We start from the raw sequence: 20,643 nt of genomic DNA, 5'->3' as shown, positions 1-20,643 counted from the left end.
GAGCCGAAGGCAGCGCTGTGAGCGTGGCGGTTCCATGGTGTAATGGTTAGCACTCTGGACTCTGAATCCAGCGATCCGAGTTCAAATCTCGGTGGAACCTGCATTCCTCTAACTTTTGGTTTAGATTTTGTTTTTTCTTTGGCCACGATTTTCTAAGTCCTGTACTTATTCACAAGGTGACTCTTGTACACCTGCGGGGTATATGTGTCCTTGAACTAACTAGGGAGGGAATGTCACAAAACTCAGTTGCCTAGGAAGACCACGTACATTTCCTTCAGTTCTGTACTCTGTTACCTAGGTGTCTCCTAAGTATCCTCGACACTTAACCCGTTTTGTTTTTTTAACCTCGGCCGTCTTCTAAAGCTTCCATGAAAAGTTGATTCCTTTTGCTAGAATTTTCAACCTCCAGCTTCATACGAGGGTAGGCACTTTCCACTCCTTCTCTCCAGAAATCTCTTAAACTGTCTCCAGATGTATTCACAGAACCTCGCCCACCCTCCTCATCAAGATTCATCAAGAACTTCTTGAACCCTATTTGTCATCCTTTAAGCTGAAACTGGTTACATAATTATTTTCTTTAACATGCGGAGCAAAGGATGACAATTTCCATTTTTGTAGAAATGTGGATGGGGAGATTCAAGTGATTTGCCAAAGATAACACAGCAGGACCTCCCTATATGTGAAGAGACTTATTATGGCTCAGTGGTAAAGAATCTGCCTGCCCATGCAGGAGACTCTTGGTTTGAACCCATCCCCTGAAGGAGGAAGTGGAAACCCACTCCTGAAAAATCCCATGGACAGAAGAGCCTGGTGGGCTATCCAGTCCACGGGGTCTCAAAGAGCGGGACACAACTGAGTACACAAGCACTGTATTTATGCCAAAAAGCTTTTCCCACTTACTGTCAAACCTTACTACACCTATGTGCAATTTAGAGTTTTCATCAAGGGTGCCTGTAGTAAGTAGAATAAAGGCTTCCCCAGAATGTCCATGTCCCAATTCTTGGGACCTGTGAATAAACTAGATTATGTGGCAAAGGGGAATTAAGGTTGCAAATCAACTGACTTTAAAACAGGATAATTATCCTTGGAGTCTCCATGTGGGCCTAATGTCCTCTCAAGTGTCCTTAAATGTGGAAAAGGGAGGTCAGAGTGCTGTGGTGTGAGAAGGCCTCAACTGGCCCTTCTGGCTTTGAACATGAAGAAACGGGACCAGGAGCCTAGGAATGCAGAGGCTTATAGAAGATGGAAAAGGCAAAATATAAAAAAGAGGAGATGGAAAAGGCAAGGAAACTGAGTCTTCCCTAAGGCCACCAGAAAGAACACAGCCCTGCTGATATCTTGATTTTAGCCCAGTGATAACCCATGTCAGACTTCAGACCTATAGTACTATAAAATAATAAATTTCTGTAGTTTTAAGTCACCAACATTGTGGTAATTTGTTACAGCAGCAATAGAAAACTAATACAATGACATTTTCAGTGCTTTCCAAAGCAGTATATGGCAACAGAAGGTTTACTAAAGGATCAATAACAGTTCTGAAGGAGTAACTAATGAGCAGAATGAGCAATTCTGGCAACAAATGCCACACTTCAGAGGGACTGAGATAATTAGGAAGAACTCCCTGGGGACTTCCCTGGCAGTACAGTGGCTGAGATTCTAAGGTTCGGGGACCTGGGTTGGATCCCTGGTCAGAGAACTAGATCCTACATGCCGCAACTAGGAGCTTACATACCAAAACTAAAGATCCGAATGCCATAAGGTAGACTGAAGATCCCATGTGTCACAACAAAGACCTGGTGACCTGGTGCAGTCAAATAAATAGTAAAAACAAATGAACAAAAAAAGAACTGCCTGGAAGAGGAGCTAGCATTGACTCCTGAAGGAAGAAGCAAGTAAGGAAGCTCATTTGGGGAAGTGGAGAAGATTAGATGATAAGAGCATGTTAAGTAAGGCCGTTAATGCCAGAGAAATAATCATGAACTTTTCCCCTTAAGTCATTATTTCTCAATGTGCATCCTGAGAAGGTCAATAGTATTCCTCAAAGGAAGGATTTCATGCTCAAATAGATTGAAATGCACTGTACACTGTCTCTCCTGCCTTAGAAGTTCCCCTAATACTCTGGTGTTTTAAACTCTAAATATCCCACTCTGAAGGAAAAAATTTTAACTGTATGAAACACAGCATTTCTCAGATTCACCTGTGAACAAAAAAGAACAGAGTATCATTCATCATTCATTTACACAAGGATTAAATCACAACCCATTGCAGTCACCCACAGTGCCAGAGTGCATCCTGAGGAGAATTTAAGATGGAAAAAACTGGATAAGGCATTCTGTGCTTTGGACAAACAGCCCCTAGATAGTTAAGATGCTTAAGATAGTTAAGCATAGTTAAGTTTTTTTCCCATACAGAAGTTTTAACTTTTTATTTACTCAAATCTTTCATAGTTCTTTGGTTTCTGAATGTTTCTTTTCACATAAGAAAGCTTCCTCTCCACACAAGATTTTTTCAAAAAACTTCTTCAAATATTTTGAAAACTTTTTTCTCCATCTGAATTTTATGTAAATTGAGGGTGAAGTAGGGATCTAAATTAGTTATTTCCAAATGGATAGCCAGTTGTTTCAACATCATCATTTGAAAAATCTTTCCCCCACTGTTACAAATGTCTAATTTATTATAAATAAATTTCATACATATAAGTCTATTCTTTAATCTTCATAATATACCTCTGACAGCCAGAGAGAAACACTGCTCAGATGTCCCTTCAAGAAAGAGGCTATTGGGGATTTCCCTGTGGTCCAGTGGCTAAGACTCTGTGCTCGCAATGCAAGGGGCTCAGGTTCAATCCCTGGTCAGAGAACTAGATCTCGTATGCCACAACTAAGAGTATGCATACCACAACTAAAGATCCTGCTTGCCAGAAGTAAGACCCAGTGCAACCAAAGAAATAAAAATAATTATGAAGAAAGAGTCTCTTGTGAGAAGTGTAGTTAGCTGATGGTCTCCAGTTGCCACACCTCCAAGGCCCACACTCTCTCTGGACTGTTCCCAGACAAGGACTGAGCACCTTTGGGATACTAGAACTGGGCCAATTCTGTCCAAAATGAGATTCTTCTAAAGGGCACTCTTCTTCTAGATCTCTCCATTGCACTGAGATTTTCTCAGAATTGCGTTATAGTCCAAGGTTCTTCCTATCCAGTCCTTCTTCTTCCCCACTCTCCTTGCATAGGTATTGAACCTAAATTGTGGTCTGAATGCCCTACTTCTCCCTTTTGTCTTTCCCCCCCAAATGAATTCTTTTGCTTCTAATTCACCGGGTCATCTTCCAGAGGACCAGACCCCAATACAGTCCCATTGGTCAACTTTTCTCTTCCTATGCCGATACCACATTGCTGTATCACGACTTTGCAGTCTATTTTGACGTTTCAGTGTGGCATTTTTTTTTTTTTTTTTTTTTGGCTGCACCGGGTCTTCATTGCTGCGCAGGCTTTTTCTCCAGCTGTGGTGAGCAGGGGCGACTCTTCCTGGCAGAGCTCAGGCTTCTCATTGCCGTGGCTTCTCTGGCCGCAGAGTACAGACCCTAGGCGCGGGAACTCAGTAATGGCGACTCACAGGCTTAGTTGCTCTGTCGGGGTTTTGATTAGGGTTTCACTACTGATCATTAAAAATACCATTTTCAGAAATGAAAGAATTTGCATAGGATATCCAAAGATATGAGATTCTGCCTATGATGATGCAAAAGAGGGAGATCTAAGGCTTAATAACTATTTGGAAGAATGATCCAATAGAAAGGGCGAAAGGATAAAAAAGAGAGAGCAAAAATGTTGACATTAATTTCAGGCATGCCTAATTTTAACAGCTGGTAAGAAAACCAAAAGGAAGTACCCAGTAAGAAGCCTAGAAATATAGATTGAGAAATGTCTTGGCCCTAGAATATATAGAAGAAGCAAATTCTAGAATGTATCTCATCTTCCACAGCCTGGGAGCAGCTCTAAATGATTATTGAAAACAAACTGGGAACGGATAGGCCTGTGTTTAAACTCCAGGTCAGCCATTCACTTGTTGTACCACTTTTAATAATTTACCTAATCCCACTAAAGCTTGGTTCCTTGTCTGCAAAATGGGGACAAATGTGATTGAAATAGTATAAGTATCGCTTGCACCGTACCTGGCACATAGCAAATGGTCATTAATGCACTGGGTCTCAACTGGGGTCAGTTTTGACCCCAAGAAATTTGAATATCTGGAGACCATTTTGGTGTATACTTGGGAAGCACCCCTGCCATCCTGTGGGTAGAAGCATTCTATAACAGACAGGATGTCTCCCCCACAACAAAGAATTATCTGGCCCAAAATATCAATAGTGCCAAGGCTGAGAATCACGAGTTAATTATAAGGATTATCCAGAGGTCAGGCCAAGACCTTTAATGGAAAAAGGGGCAGGATGCAGTGAGCATCACCTCTCCATCCTGCCTCCTTTTAGAAAAGTTGAACATATCCCTCAAACATCAGAAAGGATGTCCAAGACAGACATACCTCTCTTCATAAAGCAGAGCCCAGGGACCCACAAACCTGATACAAAACACTTCCATGTGAGGATCCTATTCGTTAAGTAAACAGAGCTCAGTTTTCTATTTCTTGACCCAAAAGGATTTTTTCAGTGTCATTCAATTTGTAACTATTTGTTAAACCCTACGTATCAGTTTTATGCACGTTTTTGTAATGACATTAGGTTTGCTTCACCATAAAAATAATTTTTTGAGAGAGAAAAGTAAACAGACCTAATGAAGTGATGAGATTTGTTTTCTGTGCTTTTTGTCTTTTCCACTGAGTATATTGTAAGGTAACAAATTGTGTACAAAACCAGGAAATTCTCAACTTTGATTCTGATTATAGTCACTGGAGCACCAACTAGTCTTAAAGAAAGAAATAATTTTAAAATATTTATTTATAAACATGTATTCTATATTAAAATATATAGGTAGAATATATGTATATTACAAATGGCTTATTATTTATAACCAAAAGCTAGGTGGCTCCGCATAGATTTTTTTTCCATATCATGAAATCTGAATTAGAATAACTTCTAACTTTTATTTTAACAGTTTACTCTTCACATATTCTTAGCCTTTTAGGTTTGGTACTTACAGATTTTAAATCATACAGCACAATCATTTTTCAAAAATCAAAAGGAAGGACACCAAGAGAGTGAAAAGAACCTGTAAGAATGGAGAAAATACTTACAAAATCAAATATATGATAAATGATTAATATCCAGAATATATAAAGAACTCTGACAGCTCAACAATAACAAAGAAACAACCAAAGTCAAAAATGGGCAAAGGACTTCAATAAACATTTTCCCAAAGAAGATTTATGAACCGCCAATAAGCGCGTGAGAAGATGCTGAACCTCATTAGTCATTAGGGAAATGCAAATCAAAACCACATGAGATACCACTTCACACTCAAAGGATGGCTTTTATTAAAAAACAAAACAAAATGAAACAGAAATAAGAAGTGTTGGAGAGGATGTGAAGTAATTCGAAACCTATACATTGCTGATGAGAATGTAAAAGAGTACAGACTCTGTGTCAAACAGTTTAGTGGTTCTTTTAACAATTACACTTACAATTACTATATGATACAGCAATTCTACTTCAAAACAGTGAAAGCAGCGACTGAAACAGATACATGTACACCAACATTCTCAGCATGGTCGAAAGCTGGAAACAACACAAGTTGTGTCACAGAGGAAAGGATAAGCAGAATATGTTTTATACTAACAATGGAATAGTATTCAGCCTTAATAAGGAATGAAATTCTGATACATGCTACAACATGAATGAATCTTGCACACAGTATGCTAAGTGAAATAAGCCAGGAGCAAAAGGACAAATACTGTCTGATTCCACTTATATGAGATACCTAGATAGAGTAAATTCTTAGAGATGGTGGTAGTGGTCAAGAACCCAGATTTCAATGCAGGAGATGTAAGAGACATGGGTTCGACCCCTGGGTCAGGAAGACCCACTGGAGGAGGGCATCGCAACCCACTTCAGTATTCTTGCCTGGAGAATGCCATGTACAGAGAAGCCTGGCGGGCCACAGTCCATGGGGTCAGACGCGACGGAAGCAACTTTAGCACAGCACAGCGCAGAAAGGGAATAGGGAGTTTTTGTCCACTAGGTACAGTTTCCGTTTGGGATGATGAAAAAGTCCTGGAAATGAATAGTGATGATAATTATAAAGTTATCATAAATGTACTTACTGCCACTGAACCATTTAAAGTAGTTAAAATGGTCAATTTTATGTTATGTGTATTATTTATTTATTTGGCTGTGATGGGTCTTGGTTGCAACATGAGGGATTTTCATTGCATCATGTGAGATCTTAGTTCCCAGATCACGGCTCGAACCTGCATACCCTGCAATGCAAGGCAGATTCTTAACCACCAGACCACCAGGGAAATCCCTGTTACATGTATTTTAATACACACATAAAACTAAAAGGAGTTGGATCTCAGTTCTTAAAAAATGGACAGAAACAGGAAACACAAGGTCAAAATAAAAGGAAAGATAGTTGTAGAAAGCGGATGTCAGGGGATGGGGAATGCTACTATGAATTCCTCAGTCTTCCCAGGAACTCTGTCGTCCTGGGGCCGTGTGCTTTTTCCTGACAGCCTCCCAGAATTCCTGTTGGCTAGCTGCTTACTAGCAGCTAGAAAGTTAGCTTATTCATCTCACCCACGCCCAACCCGGAAATTCCACCATGGCAGAGAAATTTCTTTGAATGAATACCAATTACCAGCCCCCTTTCATCCTCACACTCCTACCCTATGCCTGTTGTGTGTTTACTACTGCATCTCAGAAGAGTGAATTTGCTTTGGCATTGTGGGACTCCATTAAGTCTATGTAATCTCCCATGTGAATAAGAGCCATGCTCACTCAAAAGAAAAGAAAAACCTAGCTGACCACCAGAGTCTCATTTTTGTTTCTCCATCATTTACTTGGAAAAAAGCTAGGACCTTGTGCTCGCTTCGGCAGCACATATACTAAAATTGGAACGATACAGAGAAGATTAGCATGGCCCCTGCGCAAGGATGACACGCAAATTCGTGAAGCGTTCCATATTTTTAAACAGACCACCAGCCCAGGTGGGAGGCATGAGTCAAGTGCTCGGGCCTGTTGGGCTGGGAAGATCCAGGGGAATCGGGTGGAGAGGGAGGTGGGATGGGTGACCGGGATGGGGAATTCGTGTAACTCTATGGCTGATTCACATCAATGTATGACAAAACCCACTGAAAAATAAAAAAAAAAAAAAAGCTAGGACCTTTAGTAATCTAAAAATAAAAAACTGCAATACTAAATTGGTCAGGGTTACCAAAAAAGAAGATAAAAGTGACCCTTTTACAACAGAGGAATAATTACTATATGACCTAGTCAATCTACACCTAGGTATTTATCTAAAAGTTGTGAAAGCATATATATATATATATATAAATAAAGTTGTATATGAATGTTTGCAGCAGACTAATTTGTAATAGCAAAAACTGGAAAGAGCCCAAATGTCCATTAACAAGTGAATAGACAGGTAAATTTTGGTATAGTATATCCACACCGTGGAATACTGTTTGGCAATAAAAAAGGAACAAACTGCTGATACATACAACAAGCTGGATGAATCTCAAAATTATCATGCTGAGTGAAAGAAGCCAGAGAAAAGAAGAGTACATAATGTATGATTCCATTTACACAAAATTCTGTAAAATGCAAACTAATCAAAGAGTAGAGAAGGGAGAGAGGGATTAAAAGATAAGAGGACATTTGAGGGGATAACAAATACGGCTATTATCTTCATAGTGGTGATGATTTCACAGGGGTATACAAACATCATAATCATCAGATTTCACACTTCATACACGGAGGTTATTGTTTTGTAAAAAGAAACAGCAGGAAAACCCAAAAGAAGACAAAAGTTTCTCCCTCATCTCTAATAATCTTTTTTTTTTAATTTTGAATAATCTATTTTTTAGTACAAATAAATTCTTTTTTTCTCCCAAACTTTAAACTTTTTATTTTGTATAGGGGTATAGCCGATTAACAATGTTGTGGTAAATTCCGGTTAACAGCAAAGGGACTCAGCCATACACATATAAGTATTCAATATTCTTGAAAGCAAAGTTGGAATACCCAGATCACACACACACACACACACACACACACACACACACACACACAATCCTCGCTGCTCTCACACTCACTAATCACTAGTCAGCAGCATATTTCCTTTACAGTATCTCTGAGATGTATCCGTTCCCATTCTTAGCCACTGGCCCACTCTAGGCTCTCCACCCCCATTGTTAAGTTACAACCTAGTCTTACCCTCCATCCAACATGTAGGTGGCTGCCAGAATAATCTTGACAAAGGACATCACCAACTCCTGTTATTCAGAGTCATCATAGAAAAGCTATAGATCCATGCCTGAAAACAAAAGAGTATTAAAAAAAAGTTAGTAGTGGTTATCTATGGAGAGAGGGTGATTTTTACTTTCTCTTTTTCTATATTTTACAGTAGATTTTTTTAAGTGAAAATATCCTTATTGGTTTTGCTTGTTACAAAAAGAGTGAATACTCACTGTAAAATATTCAAATAATATGAACAATATGAAAGTATAGTAAAATTAGACAATGAAATTTGTTTCCTCCTTGTGATCAACATTGTGGTTTCATGGCCAACATCCACTCTACGCGTTCCATCCAGGAAGCAGCCAGGCAGTTTGGGTGGGATTATCTCCACTCACAGCTTCGGAAATAGCTTCTGGAATGGTCTAAACTGGCAATTCTTAACACTGACATCCAAACCCTTATATTATAACAGGCATTTCATAACACTGCCTTACCATCCTGACTTGTAAAATCAATAGGTCATGTATTGTGATATACCTTCTATTATAACATAATGCTATAATATAAAGGCGAAATAAGAGGAAAATAATACCTTATGAAATGTTATGTATTTCAATATGGAAATGCTTGGGCACAACTGTAATAAAAGATATAATGAAGTAGTTGGATGTTTGTACCTAATGGCAGAATCACCATTTGTTGGACAGTTTTTGAGAACTGTGTGTCAGGCCCTGGCTTAAATTTATGGGGCAAACAGACAGAAATCCCTTTTCATGGAGCTTACATTCTAACAGGGTAGTGGGATACAAACAACAAACAACTGGCATAATACAACGGAAGACGTAAGTAAATTATATATTACATTGTAAGGTGATAGGTATTACTGGGGTAAAAAGTAGAACAGGGTAAGGAAAACCCAGCATTCAGAACAGTAGGGAAGTAGGTAATGAGTTGCAATTTAAACTAGTGGTCAAGACTACTACCCAGACCGTAACATTCAGTTTGAAGAAGGAAAGGGAATGAATCATGAATGATACTTCTGGGGGAAGTATCCAAGCAGAGGGAATAGCCATGCAAATGATCAAAGGCGGAAGCCTGCATGGTGAGCATCTGGGCTGTAAGTAGCCAGTGAGGAGGCCTGAAGTGAGGAGTAGGAGAGAAAGCAGAAGTAGGAGATAGGTCAGAGAGGAAACAGAACCACATCTCCCAGGGCCTCAAAGAACATTGTAAAGCTTGCACTCTGAGTAAAATGATGCAATGTTAGAAGGTTGAGAAGCGAGGAATGACATGCTTTGACCCACATTTTATTAATTAAAGGAAAAATCTGGCCACTCTGTTGAGTAGATTGGAAGACCAGCTGGAGAGGTTGTCATAAGAATCCAGGTGAGAAGTGAAGGCAACAGCTACAAAGGCAGACTAAGATTTGGTAGAGTATTTCATCTGAGATGTCATTGATTGTAGGATACATCCTGGCTTCAGAGATAAAATATGCAATGTGAATTGCATTATGCAGTGTGAACTGCAATATTCAGAAATGGTGTCAGCTGTTCAAAACATGATTTTCTGAAGTAATGAGCAACTCTTGGTTAAGTTCCAAATGAAACAAAATACTATTTTCTCTCAATTTACCCATAATTCTCCCATCTTAAAATTCAATTCATATTAAGACCATAAACAAGTAGTTCATGTTCATATATAAAATGAAGTTAAGGTCTAGGTTCAGATTATTATAAACATGTTTCAAAAATCTACATTAATGTCAAACAGGACATTAAAAACCATGCAAGATAAGGGGAAAATCTGTAATGTTGGATTGTTCCATACATTATGAGACTCTTGAGAGAGTCCCTCGGACCTCAAGGAGATCAAACCAGTCAGTTCTAAAGGAAATTGTTCCTGAATATTCATTTGAAACACTTTGCTGAAGCTGAAGCTCTAATCCTTTGGCCACCTAATTTGAAGTGCCGACTCATTAGAAAAGACCCTGATGCTGGGAATGATTGAAGGCAGGAGGAGAAGGGGACGACAGAGGATGAGATGGTTGGATGGCATCATCGACTCAATGGACGTGAATTTGAGCAAGCTATGGGAGTTGGTGATGGACAGAGGAGCTGGCAGACTACAGCCCATGGGGTAGCAAAGAGTCAGACACAACTTAGTGACTGAAAAACAATATACATTATGAAAAATCTATTATCTTTGGCCCATATTCTAAACAATCACTGTGACAACTAAAATTGCTCCCAAAATTTACGGAGAGGTCCCTAGGATGATTCAGGAGCAGACACATGACCCTACATACCATCATGGTCCAATCAGAGCAAAGCCTAGGGCGGCTGTTTGACAAAGAGAAAAAGGAAAACCAGTACTTCTGGCAGGGCCTGAATGAAGAAGCCCCACGCCCTAATGCGCCAGCAACCCTTCCACCACCAGGGGGAGCCCTCCTTGGGATGAGGCTTTTACTTTTTTTGATGTGGTATTGTATTTTTTTTTTTAATTATGGGAAAATATACATAAATGTAACATCTTAACCATTTTAAAGTTCACATTCACATTATTGTGCAACGGATCTCTAGAACTCTTTCCATCTTGCAAAAAGAAACTATACTATTTTCAAACAACAACTCCCATTTCCCCTCCTACCCACAATCCCTGCCAACCTCCATTCCACTTTCTGCCTATGAGTTTAGCCTTTCTAGGTTCCTCAGTGGTAAAGAGTCCGCTTGTCAGTGCAGGAGACATGGGTTTGATCCTTGGGTTGGGAAAATCCCCTGGAAGAGGAAATGACAGCCCACCCCAGTATTCTTGCAGGGAGAAACCAATGGACAGAGGAGTCTTGCCAGCGGCAGTCCATGCAGTCACAAAGAATCAGGTGTGACTGAACACACTCACACAGGTACCACATATACGTGAAATCATATGGTATTTGTCCTTTCCTATCTGATTTATTTCACTTAACATGATGTCCTCTTACCCTTCCCTTTGAAGGCAAGGGCAAGACAGAAAAAGCTGGCAGCTGAATTACACTGTTGAACTCCTGCATCAACCCTTTACCAAAAGCCCACTTCATCTCTGAACATTTTGTTTACTTGGTCAATATATTCCATTTATTATTTAAGTACATTTGTGCTTATATTTTCTATTATTTACATGTGAAAAGATGATAACTGATACCCTCCCTTTTTTTCCTCAAATAGAATGATCGGTTTGGTATATATTCTTTCAGACTATCTAATATACAAATAGAGATGTGCATTTTATTTTTATATATGTGAAATCATATAATACTGTTAAGAAACCTAATTTTTTCTCTGACTTCTTTCAATGTTAATAAATACAGATTTAGCTGTATTTATTTAAAATATTAAATTAAAAATTAATTTAAATTAATTAAAAAGTTAAATTAATTTTTTTCCATTTATTTTTATTAGTTGGAGGCTAATTACTTTACAATACTGTAGTGGTTTTTGTCATACATTGACATGAATCAGCCATGGATTTACATGTATTCCCCATCCCGATCCCCCCCTCCCACCTCCCTCTCTACCCGATCCCTCTGGGTCTTCCCAGTGCACCAGGCCCGAGCACTTGTCTCATGCATCCAACCTGGGCTGGTGATAAAAGTTAAATTAATTAAAAAAAATTCTTTTTGAGGTCTATTGTGTGAATGAACCATAGTCTACTTAACCAGTTGGTAAACATTTAGGATCTTCTTAGTGTTTTGATACTTATAAACATGCTGTAGTGAACCTCCTTCTTCACATTTACTTCCTTTGAATACATATCTAGAAGAAATGCCTTCCCCATGGTCGTACAAATTTCTATTCCTAACAATAATTTAAGCATTCCCGATTCTCTATATTCTTTAAAATATGGAGTACTGTCCATCATTTTCATCTCTCCTAATGTAATATATAAAAATAATATCTAACTTTCATTAGATGGGGAAAAACTGGAAACAGTGGCAGATTTTATTTTCTTGGGCTCCAAAATCACTATAGACGGTGACTGCAGCCACAAAATTAAAAGACGCTTGCTCCTTGAGAGAAAAGATATGACAAACCTAGGCAGCATATTAAAAAGCAGAGACATCACTTTGTCAACATAGGCCCATAAAGTCAAAGCTATGGCTTTTCCAGTAGTCTTGTAAGGATATGAGAGTTGAACCATAAAGAAGGCTGAGCACCAAAGAATTGATGCTTTTGAATTGTGGTGTTGGAGCAGACTCTTGAGAGTCCCTTGGACTGCAAGGAGATCAAACCAGTCAATCCTAAAGGAAATAGAATATTCACTGGAAGGATTGATGGTGAAACTGAAGCTGATTAAAATAATCAACCATAATTAACTACTCTAACACAACTCTTCATTTTTCTGTGTTCTCTACCAGTCTTTGCTTTGTGCATACATATTTTAGAGGTTTCCCAGGTGGAGCTAGTGGTAAAGAACCTACCTGTCAGTGCAGGAGACATAAGAGATACGGGTTCAACCCCTGGGTCAGGAAGACCCCCTGGAGTAGGAAATGGCTACCCACACCAGTTTTCTTGCCTTGAGAATCCTATGGACAGAGGAACCTAGTGGGCTACAGTCCATGGGGGTCACAAAGAGACAGACACAACTGAAGCAACTTAGCACACATACATACATGTTTTAACTATTAGTTGTAATCATTCAATTAAAAAAAATAGTGTAACTAATTTTAAACATATACAAAGTAGGCAGAATAAAATAGTGAAGCCAGGTACCCTGACCCAGCCCCCCAAAACATTAAACTGAAATCAGTCGTGTTCCATCTACTTTACCTGCTACTTGCCCCCACCCACATTTTCTGAAACAAATCCCAGACATCATATCCTTCCATCGGTAAATATTTCAGTAGTAACCATTCAATTTTTCATTCAACTTTTTTCACTTGTAGTCTAAGGAAGACAAAGACATCAATAATTCAACTCAAAAAAACATCTAAGTATTCTGATGTTGGCAGTGAGGATTGATTTGAGGTGCAGGGGAGGAATGTCTAAAAGTTACTGTATCTGAAGAGCTTTATTAATGAATCTTTTCATTTTTCCCCCCATCCTTGTTTTTGTGGTAAGGTACAAGAGAATCCAATTAAAATCCCACATGTTGTCACCTACACACCAAATTGAATATAACACAGGCCAAATCACAGTATCTCTATACATGAAAAATACCCATCAAAACAGATTTTATTTAATACATCTAAATCTCAAAGCAGTTATTAGTCATCTTCTTCAATCAGCAATTTTTAAGGATTTCACTGTAAACCACCTTGGACATTGTGGATTTTTTTTTTTTCCTGGCCTCATCACAAAGCATATGGGATCTTAATTCCCAACCAGGGATCGAACGTGTACCCCCTGCCTTGGAAGGCAGAGTCTTAACCACCGGACTGCTAGAGAAGTCACATATTTTATTTTTTTAAGATTTCAGTCTGATTATACATTGGTTCAACATTTCTTGGAAGACAGGTTACCATCTTCCTCCCTTGTTCCATTAATTTATGCTGCAGTATCATGAATAGTGTCACCCCTAAGCCCTATAGAGAACAGCAGTATTGAAGAGGTGATATTAGAACCTGTCCCCAAAAGAGATTTGGCAAACAAGAAATCGTCATTATTCCCGCTCTTAACACATACAGCACTTAGTATTCTAGTAGAGTAACTCAGTGTAAACTGGGGTAGGGGGGTGCTAGAGACTTGTCTTTATTAGTTGTATAAACTTTTTAGACTACTAGTTACGGTTCTGAGTCAATACACCGTCCCTTACCCTGGCTCTACCCTACAGGATAGATTTTACTACAGATGAGAAAACCAAGACTCAGAGAGAGTTAAGATCAAACACTGGTGGGACTTCCCTGGGGGTCCAGTGGTTAAGAATCTGAGATTCTACTTCAGGGGACATGCACTGGATCCCGGGTCAGGAACTAAGGTCTCGCATGCCAACGAGGCAAACAGATACAAACACTGGCATGTGGTGGAGTCACGATCTGAAGCCCAGCATGTCAGTTGGGATGATTTGGTTGCAAGCCAAAGAAATTTGCTAAATTCAGCCCAAAAGGGGGAGCATTAATTAGAGGCATATTGAAAGAATGAATGTAGCTGAAGGAGACAGGCTGGAACCAGGGCAACAAGGATGACTCCATCCTCTAGTCTGTAAAGTGTGAACATCAACCTGTTTTTCATCTTCGGTTAAGTATTTTCTACAAGATTTGAAGTTCAGGAAGAGAGACCTTGACTGGTTTTTTAAGTTCAGAAGGAGGACAGTGCATGTAATATATTATTCCACAAAGAAGCTCATGCTTTAGAAGAATTAATTCTTCTAAAGGAATTTAGAGTGCAGCTTTGAAGGGTGAAATAGATGCTGGGTTGCAAGAGAAAAAGTTCTGTGGTAACATCTTGAGTGCACTGTGAAGATCTCCCTTCAGGGAGGACTTGTCCCAGCTATCAGAGAGTTGCTTGCAGACAGCCGTGCAGGAATTGCCTTTGCTGCAGACAGCTACCTCATCCATAGTTACACCCTTCCAGGGACAGCCCACATTACTGAAGTTAGGTAGAAAGGCCTTACTATAGTCAAAGCTATGGTTTTTCCAGTAGTCATGTACAGATGTGAGAGCTGGACCGCAAAGAAGGCTGAATGCCGAAGAATTGCTGCTTTCAAACTGTGGTGCCAGAGAAGGCTCTTGAGAGCCCCTTAGACTGCAAGGAGATCAAACCAGTCAATACTAAAGGAAATCAACTCTGAATACTCACTGGAAGGTCTGATGCTGAAGCTGAACCTCCAATACTTTGGCCACCTGATGTGAAGAGTCCACTCATTGGAAAAGACCCTGATGCTGGGAAAGATGGAAGGCAGGAGGAGAAGGGGACGACAGAGGATGAGATGGTTGGGTGGCATCACTGACTCTATGGACATGAGTTTGAGGAAGCTCTGGGAGTTGATGATGGACAGTGAAGCCTGGTGTGCTGCAGTCCATGGGGTGGCAAAGAATCGGACACGACTTAGTGACTGAACAACGACATTTCAGCTTAGCGCTGGGACAACTCTGTAAGGCCAGTTTTGCTCCAGAGCCCCGGAAGGCTGACTGAGTCTGTTATACAGCCTGTAGCACAGTGTAGCTTTTCCCTGTGCCCTCTCCTGCATCCCTCTTCTCCCTTCCATAGGTACTGATTCTAAGAGATTATTATTATTATTATTATTTTTGACTGCCCTGCCTGTGTCTTAGTTATGGCATGCAGGATCTAGTTGCCTAATCAAAGATAGAACCCAGGCCCCCTGCATTGGGAGCATGCAATCTTAATCACTGGACTGACAGGGAAGTCCCCCAAAGAGAATTTTTTACAATAAATATCCTGTATGCTAAACTCAGTCTCGGAGTTCGCTGTTGAAGAGCCCAATCTGTAAACATCTGCATTCACTGATTCTGACTCCCAAGTTCTACATTCTTACCCCACCAAATGTAATCATGGAGTCAAATGGAATTAAGACTTTTTTGTTATTTATATATATATATATATATATATATATATATATATATATACACACACATATACATATAAAACATAAAATTTACCATTTTAACTGTATTTTTCAGTGGCATTAAATATATTTCCACTGTTGTGCAACCTCATTATAGCTTTTTATGAATGTTTAGAATCATAAACCCACAGAATATTAGAACTAGAGAGATCTTTATATACTAAAGGATGCAAATTTATTTATCAGAACCTAGCAAACATAAAGAGAAAGAAACAGAAAGATTGATGGGTAATGAGAGAAATAAAGCAGGCCTGCCCCTTTTTTCACATGCAAGCAAGAAGTGTAAATTCACTGCTCCCACACAGACTCCAGTTCCCTACCACTTTCCAAGGCAGGCATCTCTCCACGATGAGGGTGACTGTGGATTTAAGATTTATATTCTGCTATAACATAGCACCAAACACAAACCAACCACTTCATCTGGTTTCAATTAAAAAAAAAAAAAAATTACACAGAGGTCTGCCCTCACACTGTACAGAAGCAATTATCTGGCTGAGACTTAATAAAAGTTGGTGTGTCGGGGCAGCTTAAGGCCTTCCTAAGGGATTTTCAAGGGTAAGTTTGACTATATTTAATTTTCATCTTATATGCTGACCTTATAACCTCACTTACGTGAAATATGACCCCCTTTAAGTTAACCTACTCTGCAGTAGTGTGGCACTAACTTATATGAAAATCATGATATTGCAAAAAGAAAAGAAAAAAAATTTTTAAGGTGAATGGAAGCACAGGGTGAAAATAAACTGAAATAAGTTCTTATTAGATTATTTATGGGTTTCCCTATTCGTAAGATGCTAGAGCAGCTAGCAGCGCTGTCCAATAGAAATACAATGCTAGCCACCTAAATAATTAAATTTTCTACTTAGCCACTTTTTAAATTTTTTTTTTTTTGGCCACATTGCACAGCTTATTTCCCCCACTAGGGATCAAACCCACAGTGGATCACCAGGGAATTCCCAGCCACATTTTTTAAAAAGAAACAGGTAAAATGAGTTAACACTATTCACTTATCCCAATACATACCCAAAATACTGTCACTTCAACATGTAATCAATACAAAAATTGTTAATGACATATTTTACTTTTTCATACTGTGTATTTGGCAATTACAATGCATCTTAACTTGAACCAACCACATTTCAAGGGTTCAGGGGTCACATGTGGCTAGTAATTTCCTTATTGAACAATGCAGATGTCAAACGTTCTCTGATAACAGAGAAATCTATCATTCCTCTGCAAAGTTTGGTGTAATTGGGTAACATTTGAGGGAAAGATGTGGAAATATATGTGGCTCTGTATGTCTAGTCAAGGCTATGGTTTTTCCAGTGGTCATGTATGGATGTGAGAGTCGGACTATAAAGAAAGCTGAGCACAGAAGAATTGATGCTTTTGAACTGTGGTGTTGGAGAAGACTCTCGAGAGTCCCTTGGACTGCAAGGAGATCCAACCAGTCCATCCTAAAGGAGCTAAGTCCTGGGTGTTCACTGTGGGACTGATGTTGAAGCTGAAACTCCAATACTTTGGCCACCTGATGCGAAGAGCTGACTCATTTGAAAAGACCCTGTTGCTGGGAAAGATTGAGGGCAGGACGAGAAGGGGACAACAGAGGATGAGATGGTTGGATGGCATCACCGACTCAATGGACATGGGTTTGGGTGGACTCTGGGAGTTGGTGATGGACAGGGAGGCCTGGCGTGCTGCAGTTCATGGGGTCACAAAGAGTCGGACACGACTGAGCGACTGAACTGAACTGAACTGTATCAAAGCTTTATCTGCCAGAACTGAGGAAGACTTCCATGCATCCTAGATTTAAAAGTGGGCAACAGTCTGACTTTTGGCAGAATGAAAACCCAACTCTTTAATGCACCCTTAGCAGAGAGAAGCAACATCTCCCCAGGCAGAACATGAATCAATAGTTTCCAATTCCCCAACAAGCAGTGAATCATTAAAGTTTCACAAGGATAATTCCCAGTACATTCCAATCAAGTCTGTGAATTATAGACAAGAAGTCTATTCTTCAAGCCTCACTGCCTTCTATCCCAAAGGAGAAAACAGCAACAGCTAATAGAGAAGGCATGAGAAAATTACCCAAGTATTGAACTACTGATCTGATTTAAAACAACAAGCTCAACTCTTTACAACAACATAGACAAATAAAAGCAAGAGCTCAATTTTTACTGCCTTGAAACAAAACTGAAATATGGAACTGAAAACAGTTTTAAGATAAATGATACAGATTTTATCACCTTTTACTCCATTCTGTTAATTCTCTGCCTACATAATACCAAATTAAAGAGAGGACTAATTTATTCATATACCCTTAGGCAGGCAACAGCACACACCACACACACACACACAGCGTGACATTTGATGCAGAAATCTTGAACTAAAAATTCAACATAAAATTTCTCCCATAATTAGTGAAACCTGCAGGATCTTGGCAACAGCAAACTGTGAAGCTGACCTCTTAGAAACACCTGCAAATCCACAGCACACAGAACTCCATGGGAAACCCTGCTGCAGAAACAAAGTCAAAATATTACAAATAGATGGGAGGGAGGTTCAGAAGGGAGGGAACGTGTGTATACCTATGACTGATTCGTGTTGATGTATGGCAGAAACCAACGCAACAGTGTAAAGCAATTATTCTCCAATTAAAAATAAATAAATTTTTAAAAATAAAATAAAATTCATGATAACCTCAAAAAAAATTATAAATTACTAAGAGGAAGATTAAAAGGGGGAGAGGCAGAAACAACAAACAAGAGAAAGTATACCCCTAAAACTCACGATAATCAAGCAATCTAGAGAGATTTTTAAATACATTGCTCTCAAATTTTTTAAAGAATAGATACTTTATGGAAAAACAGGACACCATACAAAAAATAGCAATATAATAAGAGAACCAATTAGAAATTTCATAGATTAAAAAACAATCACTGTAAAACACTTAATGGACAGATTACACAGAACAGTTCAGTTCAGTCTCTCAGTCGTGTCCGACTCTTTGCAACCCCATGAACTGCAGCACTCCAGGCTTCCCTGTCCATCACCAACTCCTGGAGCTTGCTCAAATTCATGTCCATAGAGTTGGTGAAGCCATCCAACCATCTCATCCTCTGTCATCCCCTTCTCCTCCTGCCTTCTATCTTTCAGCATCACGGTCTTTTCCAAGGAGTCAGTTCTTCGCATCAGGTGGCCAAAGTATTGGAGCTTCAGCTTCAGCATCAGTTCTTCCAATGAACACCCAGGACTGATCTCCTTTAGGATGGACTGGTTTGATCTCCTTGCAGTCCAAGGGACTATCAAGAGTCTTCTCCAACACCACAGTTCAAAAGCATCAATTCTTTGGTGGTCAGCTTCCTTCATAGTCCAACTCTCACATCCGTACATGACTCCTGGAAAAACCGCAGCTTTGACTAGATGGACCTTTGTCAGCAAAGTAATGTACACAGAATAGGAGACATAGCCAAAATAAATTAATGGATTGGAAACTAAATATAAAGAAATCATATAAAGCGTAGTATAGAAAAACTTAAAAAAAAAAAACTTAAAAGTAAATCAGGTTACTTCCGTGGTGGTCTAGTGGCTAATCCTCTGAGCTCCCAGTGCAGCGGGTCCAGATTCGATCCCTGGTCAGAGAACTAGATCCCACATGCTGCAACTAAGATCTGGCACAGCCTAATATATGATTTTTTTAAAAGTAAATCAGAAACATGGAGGATAAAATGAGAAGACATCACATATACTCAATAGGAGTTACAAATAAAGTAAATTGAAAGGGGTATAGTATTTGGAGAAATATGGGTGAAGTTTCAAGGACTCTTTTTCCTAAATTGAAGAAGCCCACCCTGCCAAGCAGAAAAAACAACAACACACCCTTACCTAGACACTTTGGAGTCAAACTATGGAACACTGAACTCAAACAGAAAAATGTTAAAACTATCAGAGAAATGATAAAGCTTATCTTCATAGTCATGACACTTTATTAGACTTATAGCACATGAACACATGTTTAGCCAAATCACTAGGTAGTCCCTATATCCATCCCTATCTCCAAAGACCTTTAGTTATAAAGGAACAAAAGGAACCACTCTCTTTTCAAAAGCCTACATTATAAACATTATTCTAGGTGTTGTCAAAAGCACATTATGTAGCTACAATCTCAATATTTTAGGAAACATTCCACTCCCATGCCAGATTTGGCTCTTAATTCCATTTAATACATAGCACAAATATCATACCAGTGTGTGTGTGCTCAGATTCTTTGTGACCCTATGACTGCAGCCCACCAGGCTCCTCTGTCTATGGGATAGTTCAAGCAAGAATACTGGAATAGGTTGCCATTTCCACCTCCAGGAGATCTTCCCGACCCAGGGATTGAACCTGAGTCTCCTGCATTTCCTGCATTGGCAGGCAGATTCTTCACTACTGAGCCCACCCGGGAAGCCCATCAAATCAGATATCATGACTGAAAATCTCAACAGCATCTGGTCTTGAAAGTCTAGATATTCTAAGAGCCCTCAAGATAGGAATTATTTTCTGGGACCATTATCGCATATGGAATGTGGCACTTTCTATTTTCCAAGAAGAACAGTAAAGATTTTTCTAACCAAAATTCATGAAGATACAATTTGAAAAACATATGTATGTTCCAACTTGACATAGAAATAAAAATATTT

General features: G+C 39.3%; 1 long non-coding RNA gene and 2 other non-coding genes across 4 annotated transcripts in view; 2 read left to right on the top strand and 1 right to left on the bottom strand.

The window, feature by feature from the left end:
* Positions 1-28: 28 nt before the first annotated feature.
* TRNAQ-CUG (transfer RNA glutamine (anticodon CUG)) lies at positions 29-100 on the top strand. The gene has a single exon. It is a non-coding gene; the product is annotated as a tRNA-Gln (tRNA).
* A 5,372-nt stretch (positions 101-5,472) lies between these two features.
* Positions 5,473-20,643, bottom strand: part of LOC136172001 (uncharacterized) — a 64,759-nt gene continuing 49,588 nt past the window's right edge. For both annotated transcript variants that reach the window (XR_010663949.1, XR_010663950.1), the window contains exons 2-3: positions 8,384-8,483; positions 5,473-6,220 (exon numbers count right to left, since the gene is read on the bottom strand). This is a non-coding gene — a long non-coding RNA (uncharacterized lncRNA). The remainder of the gene's footprint in view (positions 6,221-8,383; positions 8,484-20,643) is intronic.
* On the top strand, positions 7,030-7,136 carry LOC136172833 (U6 spliceosomal RNA). The gene has a single exon (XR_010664153.1). It is a non-coding gene; the product is annotated as a U6 spliceosomal RNA (small nuclear RNA).

Source organism: Muntiacus reevesi, chromosome 7 (assembly GCF_963930625.1).
Source record: "Muntiacus reevesi chromosome 7, mMunRee1.1, whole genome shotgun sequence".
Lineage (NCBI taxonomy): Eukaryota > Metazoa > Chordata > Mammalia > Artiodactyla > Cervidae > Muntiacus > Muntiacus reevesi.
This window is presented reverse-complemented; position numbering and strand designations above follow the sequence as displayed.